Below are 13408 nucleotides of genomic sequence, written 5' to 3'. Positions count from 1 at the left end.
TGGGGCCTAGGCCATTTGACGGTCAGCCTAGGTTCAAATCCCATGGACGTCACCCCCTGCATAAGCTGAAGCTTGGCAACTCCCTGGGGTCGAGGGGTAAGCCCTCAGAGTTTTACCCTGATGGGTCAGGGTTCTGAGGGTTAAGCCCTCGGAGTTTTACCCTGACGGAAAACGACCGCGAGTATAGCAGGCTGAGCTAGCGTGGCTAGGTCTCTGCCCTTGGGGCGGTTTCTCTGAGTAAAAAAAGAAATTTGTATTGATGTTAAATGCACTTGTACAAACAGTTTCTTATTTACTTTCACCATCTTTTATTGTTGAGGTGTGTGTTTTCCTTGCGCTCCAAAGTTTCTCAAGGTTTCAAGTTTTCAATAAAACGGGTGATCAAAGTGATACAGCCTTAAATTCAGGCAGCGTAAATTTCACATAGAAAAGACAATCATACCAGATCCAACAAGCACTGCGGTGGTCATTTTTGGTGCTTTCGAATCTGAATGAAGTGAAAGATTTGAAGATCTAAACTAGATGCAGATAGATGTAAGGATGTCAACGAATCGGAATTGCATCTCATACCCAACCAAATCTGACTCCTATTAGTTGGACTCAGTAACGCAAGTCCATTTCAATAAATTATCAGATTCATATTCGGTTTGGGATTCTCTATCTGAATCTGATGGATACCCAAATTCTAACATATACAAAAATATGGAATGAAATCTACCATTTTTCAAACCCAAGTCTGAAAAGTCGAGAAGCTAATACTGGATTCCGTAAAGGCTGCATTCAAATCAAACCAAAACTGTTTGCAAATATAGATAGATGCATGCTTGTATCACATGAGTTGCATCTGAATCCAATAAAACACGACATGGAGGGTTGGAGATCGGTTGAGCATATGAAGCTAACAGAATTTGGATTTGTTTAGGCAGTTGATGAAGTCCAACTACACCTGAATCAGATAATGCTAGCAATTTGGCAATAATAAAAAAAAGAAGAGATAATGCTAGCAAGATTATGCCAGACACGATAACTTCTCTAGGTTGAAACCAATCTGACCCACTTGAGACCCAAAGCTACGTTATCATCCTACGAAAGACACGGTGCATTTTGGCATGCATGCGAAATAAGCTAAACTCTTCAGAGCGCAACAAGATGCAACCGAAGCAGAGACTACCGTTAAGCAACTGATGAGACGGTTTATGAACCACAATCATGCATATACTTGACAGTAGTTCCAAGTTCTATTGCTTTACACTGATGGCAAGTTTGGCCATAATGACAGCTTTCATTTCAGAATATGCTAACCCAAGTATTTTCGAAGTTCAAAGATGACATCATTTTCCATTTGGCTTAAGCACGAGTTTGTCGAAAACATGGATGATTTGATGAAGGATCTCATTTTTTGCCACTTTTCTTAAGCCCCGCGCCACTAAATGCCCCCTTTTGCGCCTTGGCCTTCAGCTCTTTAAGAGCCTGCCACCAAAATGAGATTCAGAAACTAACTTCACAAAAATGTTCACGAAATTAGCGAATTACTCAAAAAGTCAACCAGCATTCACCTTTTCTTCATCTTTTTTTTTCTGGAGGTTCGCCAGATCAGTCTGCAACAAGCAGCAGAATGCAAGTCGTTAGTCCAATAGGAAATTTATAATAATCCGAGCTTACGTGTAAGTTCAGGTTACAAACTTATGTTGCTTATCTGAGCAGCTGTATATCCAATCAAATACTAGCTGCAGCAAACATGCACTAGACAGCCCTTACATGTTAGTTCGAAGATCCCTAGCACACATGTATTCATACATGCAAGACCAAAGCAGGCAAGCAGGCCTGCATAAATCTTTTACACCATTTCACACACATGCGTGTGCCAATGCATGCACACGCATGCCTGCAAACATAGTACTAGAAAATACCAAGAATGCTAAGACAAGGAAATATGCGGAAAGACCTGACATCATGAAAAGCGCATTGTAAGAAGGAAACTAAGTAAAATTTCAGGAACACAATCCGACAGTAGGTCCAGAATATATTGTAATGCAGCAACTCATACTTGAAAGAGCCAAGTAATTATGGTAAGCTTCTTTGGAGGACACAAAAATTATCAAGTTAAAAAAAGAAATAAGAGAACTCCAAACAGAAAAGCAAATTAATTAACTGATTGGTAGTTCCCACCCAGATCTCTCATCAGTTTATTCAGAACTTGAAGTACCTAGTGCTCAACTATCTATAGAATTTGCAGTTTTTCTTCAAGTGAATAAGGACGCAGAGATGTGAGGATGGGATTGAATTGAAGGCACAAAGAGTGTAGTATGAAGGTCAACAAGGAAGATGCTGGATGCAACTACCGCCCTGCTAAGGAGGCAGTATGACTGCCCTCCATTCCCCTCAATAAAAAGAGCAAAAAAAAAAGTTTATCAAGGATACCTAAAAATTCCAACAATTCCCCTTGAATACATGCCAAACTTATCCCTGAACACCCTCCAATCGTGGTGCTCCACACAAGGAAAGAATCTTCAAAACCAATCACATATATACCAAACTATCATAAAAGAAACAAAAACCAAGATATTTTTTTTGCGACCAGCAAGCAATCTGGGCAATAGAAAAAACAAAAAATCAGACAAGAAACGTTCTGCTAAAGTGATAACACTGCAAATTATTTGCTTCACAAAATATTGGCTCATAAAAGGTTAGTCAACATGTGTAAGTGGTGCTTAATATTTCCCGTCAACCTTGCCTTTTTTTATTACATTAAGTATTAATCTTGAACCTCTCCTTATGACCTGCAGATACTGCTGAGCTAACCCATTTTCGGATACACCAATGCTCTTGATGTTTGCAACAATTTTCCTTTAAGATATTACTTCACATTCAACTATCATGCTCTTCATCATGTTTGGTCCTTATTTGAAGCACGTTTATCAGATTCAGTCAATATTGAAGTAAAAATAGTTTATACTTATACACTAGCTGGTGTAGATCCTCTAGCAAAAGAACCAGCAAGATTTCTTTGGCTGCACATTTTTCTAGATTTTTTTAGCTTTTGTAGTCGATAAGACAGAAATTTGATACAGTAGACTGCATATACTTCAATTTCTAGCCTATGTTCCACACTACATGTTTCATTCATACAGTCATCCAACACACACACACACACCATGTCATGTATTATGCATGACAATGTGCCTACTAGATATATTTCTCACTAGCCACTAGCATATATCAGTATATACGATTCATTTGACCCCAAACTTACATGGTCAAGACTGGTAGGCATGCCTAGGCTATTGGTATAAACTACAAGCAAAATCTATGTGAGGTAAAAGGTCAAATGATAAACTACATGCAAAATCTATACAAGGTAAAGGTCAAATGATAAACTACATGCAAAATCTGGTAAGCATGCCTAGGCCATTTGCCGTTCACACAGGTCTCTCTCTGAAACTCCAGTGCTGGCCCGCACCACTCACCGTCTGGCAGCAGCCTCTGGCGCTCGCTGTGCAACATGCACCCTCTCTCTCTCTTCCTCTGTTTAGGAGGGGTCAGGCCCTCAGGCGTGCCACTTGCGTCCTGCATCAGGCCGTCCGTTGTCTGGCCACCTCTCCAGCACCACAACACAACACTGCATTCTTCTTCTTTCCAATTTTCTTTTTGAAATTATTCCTTGAATAGGGTTCTGATTTTAAGGGTTTTATTTTTTTTCAATTAGCAGGGTATGATGTTTTTAGGATTTAGTTTTTTTATTTAGTTTATTTTTTAAATAGCATGAATGTTTAATTAGAGCTTTAGGGTTTTTGTGTATTTTTTTAATTAGCATTAGGCATGTAATGAAAGCGTGATTTTGATTAGAATATTAGCCATTAGTTTTTTTTAATTAGCATAAATCTATGATTTTATTAAGATTTAGGGTATTGATTTGGATTTTTCAAATGACATAAATGTTTAATAGGGTTTTATTTTTTTATGTTTTTTTTTTCAGTTATCATAATGGAGTGGTGCGTAGCTGCACAATTACTAGGAGCACAATGCTAGTGGGATGACGCTGAGCATCCATCGCACATAGTTGCGCACCTAAGGGTTGCGCAGCTACCACTTTTTCATCATAATGTATGCTAATAGCATGAACGCTTTGATTTTACAGGTTTTATTTGTTTGTTTTTTTCAATTAGTATAATGTATGATGTTTGTTAGCATTTAGGTTTTTTATTTAGTTTATTTTTTAAATAACATGAATGTTTAATTAGGATTTTAAGGTTTTGTGTATTTTTAAAATTAGCATAAGGCAAGTAATGGATGCTTGATTTTGGTTAGACAATTAGGGTTTGTTTTTGTTTTCAGTTAGCATAAATTTATGAAATTTTTAGGAATTAAGTTATCGACTTGGACATTTCTAAATGACGTAAATGTTTAATTAGGGGTTCAAGTTTTTTTGTGTTCTCTTTCTTAGGAATTATCTGATAATAGCATGATTTTTTATTTTAGAGGTTTTATTTGCTTTTTTAGCATAATGTATGATGCTTGTTAAGATTTTTGTTTTTTATTTAGTTTATTTTTTTAAATAGCATAAATGTTTAATTAGGGTTTTAAGGTTTTTTGTATGTCTTTTAATTAGCATTATTAGGCATGTAATGAATGATTGATTTTAAAGTTAGAATATTATGGGTGTTTTTCCAATGATCATAAATCCATGATTTTTTTAAAGATTAGGGTATTGGTTTGCATTTTTCCAAATGATGCAAATGTTTAATTACAATTTTTGGATTTTTTGGGTTATTTTTCTTTTTATATATCAATAAGCATGATTATATTAATGAATGCTTGATTTTGGTTATTACTTATCAAACTCCTAAATCTTTGATTTTTTTTAGAATTTAAGTTTCTTATTTGGTTTTTAAATTCCACGAATATTTAATTAGGCATTTTTGTCTTTTTATTTCAAACGACATTAAACATGAATTCATTAATGCATGCTTGATTTTGCTTAGAATTTTAAGGTTTTTATGTTTCTTTTTCAATTAACATATCTATGAATCATGTTGTTAGAATTTAGGGTTTTGATTTGTTTTTTTTACTGTGCATTTGTGCCCACCCTAGTTTAGATTCTTGGCTCCACCCTTGTGACAACCAAATAACAATGTAATCTAAATCCCTTATAGCCCACAACTCTTTGGCTCAAGTCCTAATACTAAACTGAATTTGCAATGAATTGCCCAAGGTTTTGACTGGTCTCTCAAAAGTCTGACAGTTATATTCCAACTATACCAACCCCCAACTGATACCATTTTCAAATGGTATAAATAATGCTCAACCAACATATCTGAACTAGTTAGGATAGTTACTAGGTTTTCAAACTTCAGCAGTGATCTGCAATGAATTACAACTTAAGACTACACCCAATGTGCCAAGGTCCCTTTTAGTTCAAGACGTGCTGTGTCCTATTCTCGACGATGCAAGCCCTGCATATCAGACGCAGGACAGCGCTCAAGCAGGGACCAGACTTTCCCTGCCAGTGTGTGCCACTCATCAAACATGCCCGAATGGAACAAAAAGAGAAGGTTGAGAGGGTTTATAGGTACACATGTACAGACAGAGGTGCATGCACACACACATCCCTTTGAATCATAGGTGCATCAAGATGCTTGGCATACATGTCCAAACAACAGTACTTCAGGGTGTTAATGCCGAGTGCTTCTGGGTGCATGCACATATATTATAAAGGAGTAAGTTATCCATTCAACATAAATACAAGTAACTTAATCATGTGCACTAGTAAATATGCGATCTCATGTGGAGTTACCACAACCTTCTTAGATAGGTGGGAAGCATGCTTCCTAACAAGCTCACTTCAGAAGCACGATACACCTCGCTTCTGAAGCTTGATGAAAATTTCAATTCTCTCACACTTCTCATATGTTTCCAACACGCTTCATCCAAGCTTCCTATATGTCCTCTCACACTTCTTTTCATGTTTTTATGTGTTTCTTTTCAAGCTTCTTGCTCACTTCCCATGTGCATTCCCTAAACTCATTTTTAGATTTTGATAAAAATTTAATTCTAAAATTAAAAAATTACGAAATTTAAGAATAGTCATTTTTTTTATTTGCTCCCTATTTGATTCCTGTTTCACTTCCCATTTGATTCTCATATCGCTTACCATATCGCTTTCAAATTGATCCCTCACTTCTCGCTAAATATAAATTTTAAAATGCCTGCTTCTCACTTCTGCTTCCTAGTATGGCAACCTTGATATCATGTGCTTTGTGCATTTTCGAAAGTTTTTTTTTCTCTTAGAATCTGACCATCCAGATGTTATCTATGTGCTTGGTTTTGTAAGAACTGGCTCTTGGATCGTCCAATTATAACACATGAGCAAGATTTTTTAAGATTTGAAAATCAACTACACAATTTGTGTAGAATTTAAGGTTTAAAAGTTATTTTTTTGTCAAAAAAGTTTTTCTATTCTTTTTATCATTTTCAATTAAATCCTCTAATTGTAAGGTGCACATTTGAGTGTCTGTCCTTTTTTTAAAAAGCACTTGCTTCGTACGGGATATACCCATGCACCACATCAACATGCCTGTGCCACCTCAGGTCTGAGGATCTGAGGTCCATGGGATTGAAACACACCCTAAACGAGACCACAAATATTGATTTTTTCTGCTTAAAAATCAATATGGGAAGATGAAAAAAGAGCCATTCCAAACCTCCAACCCTACTAAATCTGTCCCAAAGAAATTGGTTACAACATCCATCATCGCAACTGCTCTTGATTGAGAAGGATTGAAATTCCTCTTTCAATGAGCTAAGGAAAACTGATAAAAAGATTTTATGGTCCAATCACATACTTTCAACAAACAAATTTTAGGTCTTGTTTGCACCTAATTTTCACCATCAATCTCCATCTTTTGAATGTCAAAGATCAAAATTTGCATCTTCCTCCAGATCTCATCCCAATTTTATGATTTTCTTCTCACAAAAAAAAAGACAGATTTTGTAGTCTTATTCACAACCAGCAATTCTACAAGTTTGTTCCTTCCCAAAGTTGCTAGACTAGGAAGCAGAAGCGGGAAACAATAGGAGCGGAAGCGAGAAGCGATGCATTTTAAAATGTATAGGAAGCGGGAAGCGAAGCATACAAAAAAAACAATATAAGAATTAAATGAGAATAAAAATAGAATGCAAATAAAAACTAAAATAAAAGTGATTATTCTCAAATCATGATTTTTTTAGTATAAGAATTAAATTTATAACAAAATCTAAAGATGATGACTGCCAATTTAGAGAAAGCACATGGAAGTGAGTGAGAAGCGTGAGAGGAAACACATAAAAAACATGAAAAGTAGAGTGAGAGAACATATAAAAAGAATAGATAAAGTGTGTGGAAAGCATAGGAGAAGCGTGGGAGAATCAAGATTCTCATCAAGTTTCGGAAGCGAGTAGTATCACACTTCTGAAGCGAGTTTCTGGGAAGAGGGTTTCCCACTTATCCAAGAAGTTTCTGGTAACTTTGTTCCTTCCCCTATTTAGTCCCCCAAATTAAATACACATTATGCAATTCAGTTTCCTCACGAGGCAAAATGCTTCCTAGAAAGGGAAAAACAATTTGACGCTTTTCCTTTAAAAATAGGTCATGGACCAAGTAGGGGCCATTGAAACCTCAACAAGTGGATCTAGAAGTCCCAAACCCAAATTTGAAAGGTGAACTTATCCACAATGAAGTGATGGACAGCCCTGCCCTGAAGCACATGAAGTCATCATAGATGACCCCTTCCAAAAGGATCTGTTGATTGTTTCCCATGCAAACACGACAAAACATAACATTGCTAAGGACATGAGGCTCCACAATATGCTGGCCAAAAAGCATAGAAGGTATAAAGCAACCATCTCATCACTTGAACATGTTGCCTGCATTCTAATAGAGATAAGTGAACAAGATGTTGATGGGCCATTGCCCTTTTTGTTGTTCCGATATTATGTAAGCCTTTTTCAATCCCATGTTACTGAAATATAGAGGCGGAAACGAAAAAAGACAATGGCTTATCAGCAACTGAGGAGGAGGTTATGTCAAACAAACTAAAGTTGGGAGGCCCCTCCTCACTACCATGAGAAGTATTAACTTTCTAGAAGAATTGGTACATGTAGCATACTTGCTGTAAGGCATGATTTATTCAACTTTATCTTAAATTTGCATCCAAGACATTCTTTCCTCGTAAAAATCAGGACTGACACCACAAGTTGCCTATGATACTACTTAGCTTGTGAATTTTTAATGAGCCCAAACAATCTATTTTTGTCCCTTCCCAACCTCACAACAGTCAATCCATTCTCCATTTAGGCTCCTTTCTCCTAACAGAATTATCTAGTGAAAGACAACCAAAGGAAACACCCTTCTCTCTCCAACTTGATAATTTCTTGAATGCCCTCTTGGACCAGGGAATCACGTTCTATGAATAACAGAAGGATTTCCTTATAAAGAGTGAATCACCTTGGGAAAAATCTCTCTCCAAATCCATATCTAGGTTGTTTAAAAGGGAAGGATTTTGCACTCAAGGCATTTATACATACAAAGCTATGGAACGCAGGCTCTTCTAACAGGGCACTGCACCCACGTCACATCCGCATCCATGCGGGTGCAACAATTGGACACAGCTTCCTTTGTGTCAGGTGAAGTCAACCACACTGAAGTCCATTTCTTCCCAAAAGTAGATTCAGTTAACCCCAACCAAGTCCAGTTTTTATCTATATTATATATATAAATACATAAATGCACACACATACATGTAGTGTTAACTTAAAACTATTAAAAATTATATATATACCATCCCTGCACCCATGTTTTTTTATAGTGCCACATCGCTGCATCCGCACCCGCAAATATGTGACATAGATACAAAGTTATAAACTACTAAAGTTCCTATTCTCCATCTCATTAGACCATCTCCTTCCACCACTATGCATGGTTAATAAGGTGATATATGCACTCTCGTCTCTTGAATAGTGGAAGGATTTCCTTCTAAAGATTGGATCACCTTGGGGAAAATCTCTCTCCAAGTCCATATCTAGGTTGTTTAAAAGGGAAGAATTTTGCACTCAAAGCATTTATACATACAAAGTTATAAACTACTAAAGTTCCTATTCTCCATCTCAATAGACCATCTCCTTCCACCACTATGCATGGTTAATAAGGTGACATATGCATTCTAGTCTCTTGATTAGACTCAAAACAAATCATCTGCAAATATGGGACCCCAAGGCTTTTACCATGCTCACCATAAAAAAAAGACAAGCAACAGAAATGTGCCACACAGATACAATAGTAATTATCATAATCAGAACACAAAAGATGCATTTTCTCCAGGATGTCAATGAATCAGATTTTATCCAATAGCTAATCAAATTGTATTCCGTTTAGTGGAATTGGGTAAGCCAAAACCACATCCGATTAAAATCGGATGCAAATATGGTTTTGATTTTTTATGATCGAATTCAAAAAATATCCAAATTTGATGGATATCCGAATCTGTTTATATGTAAAAAGCAGATCACCATATGAATCTGAATCCAAATCTGTTTAATCAACATCCGATTAATCTGAACCATTTACAACCCTATTTTCTCCATCGGAATAATTAAGTAAATAAGCTCTGCTAAAGCTGCTTGCAAGAATTCAGTTTCTTCACCAGCAACCTATTTATCATAAATAACTATATTATTTCCCTCATACCAAAACACGAATTGCTATTGTTGCTATAACCATGAACCATTAATTTCTAAATACTTAAGTGATCAATATTCACATACGCTACTCATTGAGCACCAATCCCAATATACTGACATCATCGCAGCCTGATCATCTGAATAAGTAGACATAAATATGAATGCCTATGTAGTTACTAGGAGAATCACATTCATTAACGTGAAGGTCATTAACCTTGGGACCTCTTTCGTAGGCCTTCTAAAGTTGACATCAATGCTCTCAAGTTTCCACATCATCCTTCCTTTCCTTTTGCACCATGATAACAAAATCTAAATAAGTGAAAAGTATATATTTTACGATATCAAAAGTGTTACTGAATCAAGAGGAAGGTAGGAAATAAGTAAGAAGTTTTTGCACTACTGTTTGGTCGTGTGGATTTGCAAGGTTTGACAAAACTCGAACTATTGTTAGACCCTATTCTTTTAACACTTAATAAATAAAATAGTTAAGCTCTAAAGATAATTAAGAAGCTTTAATTTATTTCAAAATTCACCCCGCTCATCAGGAAGATCCCAAGTTCCTGCAGTTCTTGTAGACCATCCACCAAGATTTCTTTGCCAAATCCAACACTGGATACCCCTCCAGAAAATCATCATTTTCCAGATGTCATAAGAACCATAGGGGCCAATGTTGTAATGGGCCATGGAGCCCTAAAAGTTTTCACTGGAGAGAAATATAGTTCAAACTTGATGAATATTAGGGAACAACTCAACTCACTATCGATAGATCGAGGTAACAAAAAAATGGAAGAAAAAGAAATTCAACCAGAACAAAGATTTTGCGTGGTTCAGCAAAAGCTGTCTACATCTAAGGCCGCACTGAGATCCTCTATTAGATTGAGAAAACACACATGATCACAATTACAAAAGATGGATTGCCCACTTTAAATGCAAGGAGTCTAGGGCAACCTAATATAAGGATAAAATTACAAAACTACCCTCCAAATATTTTAGCAGAGATTTATATCAAGGTAGGAATCATGCTCCACACTCCTCCAACAGTTTACGCCCTATATAGAGTGCAGCCCCCACCCCACTGCCTGAAAACTCAACAGATGATCTATTTGAATTCCGATAGGCTAATCAATTAGAACATACGCCCAAAAAAGCAACATTTTAATTCAGTAGTAAAAAAGTGGGCATGAATTAGCTGAACGTCACATTATGCAATTTCATATCCACCTATAAACAGACAACGAAAGGAAAAGGTAAATTTCAACACCCAAAACATCGCTCAAATGATCTATACACCAGAAAAAGGAAAAACGAAAAACGAACACGTATTGAACGATTCCCAGAATAGATCACACGAATATATCAGTCAATGGCACGATTCAAGAGTTATTCAGCATCCTTAACAGAAAAACCCCTTCTCAAATCAAAATTCAACGAAGAAAATGGCAGATCCAGAAAAATCACAAGAGAGGAACAAAAGCAAACCTCATCGTATTCCTTCTTTTCGGATTTGGGTTGCTTGAGAGGCTTAGCCTTTCCGCCTTTGCATCAATTACATACCAAATCAGGGAAAAAAAAGATGAAAAGGAACAAAAGAGAGATGGAATCAACAGAAACGAATTGGAAAACGAAGAAGAGGAAGAAGAACCACATACCTTGCTTGCTAGACATGGTTGACGACGATGGCGAAGAAATCACCGACTCGGCCTCCCACGCACGAATCGGAAGCTCTTAGCCTCTCCACTATTCCCTCTCGATCGAGGAAGACTTCTCCAGAGGCAGAGGCATTTATAGGCACGGCGATTGTGGCGTAGAACCCACGCCTCATATTAAACCTAGGGATGGCAGTGGACCGGGGGAAAACGGGCCCCCGCCCCACCTTGCCCGTTTGGATCGGAAACGGAGGACATGGAACGGAAATGAAGGGTAAAATCAAAACTAGTGCGGAATGAAAGGCGGGGATGGATTTACGCTTTTCTCCATCTCGTTCTGTTCGATCCTTTTCCCGTTCCGTTCCTGATCTTTCTTTACGGATGGCCGTAGATTGAGGGGAAACGGGTCCTACCCTAACCCTGCCTTGTCCCGTTTGGACCGAGAAGGAAAGACATGAAACGGAGATGGAGGTTAAAATCAAAACCGGTATAGGGATGGAGGGCAGGATTTTGATACGGGGTGAGGGTGAAGACCTTGTCCCCCACCCCGGTCCACTGCCATCCCTAATTAATCTAGCCAGATTCAGTTCGAATGTGACCATCATTGAATCCGACATAATCGGATCTGACTCGATCGGATTTAGAGTGGGATTTGGACCAAGGAAAAAGAAGAGACTATTATTGAATCCCTATTTAATTGGATTTCAGAGTCGGGTTCAGATGTAAAACTACGAAACTGAATCTGACCATTAAGTAAATCGAATCTAGAATGCTTTACCGAGTGCTGCTATGAGCATGGCTTTGATCCATTGTGGATTCAGCTCATATAGACCACAACACTCCAGGTTGATCCATCTTTTAGGCCTTGTTTGATTATTTGGATGTCTAATCTTCGAGGGATTGAGATCCAAGATCTTAAATACGTTCAAATACCTGCATCACAAAACAGACCTCCTCACTTTCATATGAAAGTGGACATATTCTCAAGCACCATGTTAGTTGTTCTCAAAATGAGTTTTACTTTCCTAAGTGGATGGAAAATCGGATCCCGAACAAGTAAGAAATCACAAAAATCGAATTGCACGCCCCTATGCCATTTTGATTCCACATGTTTGGTAACCTCTCACGAGATCTAGAATCTCATGCAAATGAGAAAATGAATCACATTTTCACAATTAACCAAGCATCAGAAAATGAAAATGAGAAACCAAATGTTGTGTCTTGTTAGCACCACTGTTAGGTAATGTTTACCCAAGATTGTTGTGATTTCTGACCAAATTAAGCTCTTTCAAAAGTCGATTTTGTTCCTCTTCCCACCAATTCATTTTCTCATTTGCATGAGATTCTAGCTAGATCTCATGAGAGGTTACCAAACACGTGGAATCAAAATGGCATAGGGGCGTGCAATTCGATTCTTGTGATTTCTTAATTACTTGTTCGGGATCCGATTTTCCATTGACTTAGGAAAGTAGAACTCATTTTGAGAACAACTAACATGGTGCTTGAGAATATGTCCACTTTCATATGAAAGTGAGGTCTGTTTTGTGATGCAAGTATTTGAACGTATTTAAGATCTTGGATCTCAATCCCTCGAAGATTAGAGATCCAAATAATCAAACAAGGCCTAAAAGGCCATGTTGACATCCTGCAGGTTTCTAAGCCCAATCCCTCCTTACAGCCTAGGTCGGCTTAAGTCTTTCCATGCCACCAAGTTTAAGTGTTTTGTGGATCCAGTCCCATTCCGTAAGAAAATTACACATAATTCTCTCTATCACCCTAATTGCCTGCATATGTATACGAAAGGCAAGAACATATTTGTTAAGGCATAGACGTCCAGCAAATGAAAGAGGACGTGCTATCCACCCTTGCAGTCTTCTTTTGATTCTGTCAATCAGCTTGAAGCAGTGATTCATCTTCATAGGCCTAAGAAATATTGAGACTCCAAGACATTTTATGGGCAGATTGCCTACTTTCCCACCACAAGATTGAACACAATCTTTCCGCCATATTATTAGAGATATTGAATAGGGTCACTTGTGATTTCAAGG

The 13408-nt window shown here is 37.5% G+C and overlaps 1 long non-coding RNA gene across 1 annotated transcript; it reads right to left on the bottom strand.

Annotated features, from left to right (window-relative positions):
- Positions 1 to 1193: 1193 nt before the first annotated feature.
- LOC149838558 (uncharacterized) lies at positions 1194 to 11509 on the bottom strand. The gene is made up of 4 exons (XR_016431974.1): positions 11364 to 11509; positions 11194 to 11249; positions 1557 to 1598; positions 1194 to 1470 (listed from the first exon to the last, which is right to left on the bottom strand). It is a non-coding gene; the product is annotated as an uncharacterized LOC149838558 (long non-coding RNA).
- Positions 11510 to 13408: the final 1899 nt, after the last annotated feature.

This window comes from Nuphar pumila, chromosome 5 (assembly GCF_984573655.1).
Source record: "Nuphar pumila chromosome 5, dmNupPumi1.hap1.1, whole genome shotgun sequence".
Taxonomy (NCBI): Eukaryota; Viridiplantae; Streptophyta; class Magnoliopsida; order Nymphaeales; family Nymphaeaceae; genus Nuphar; species Nuphar pumila.
Note: the sequence above shows the minus strand (reverse complement) of the source record. Positions and strands in the feature narration are given on the sequence as shown.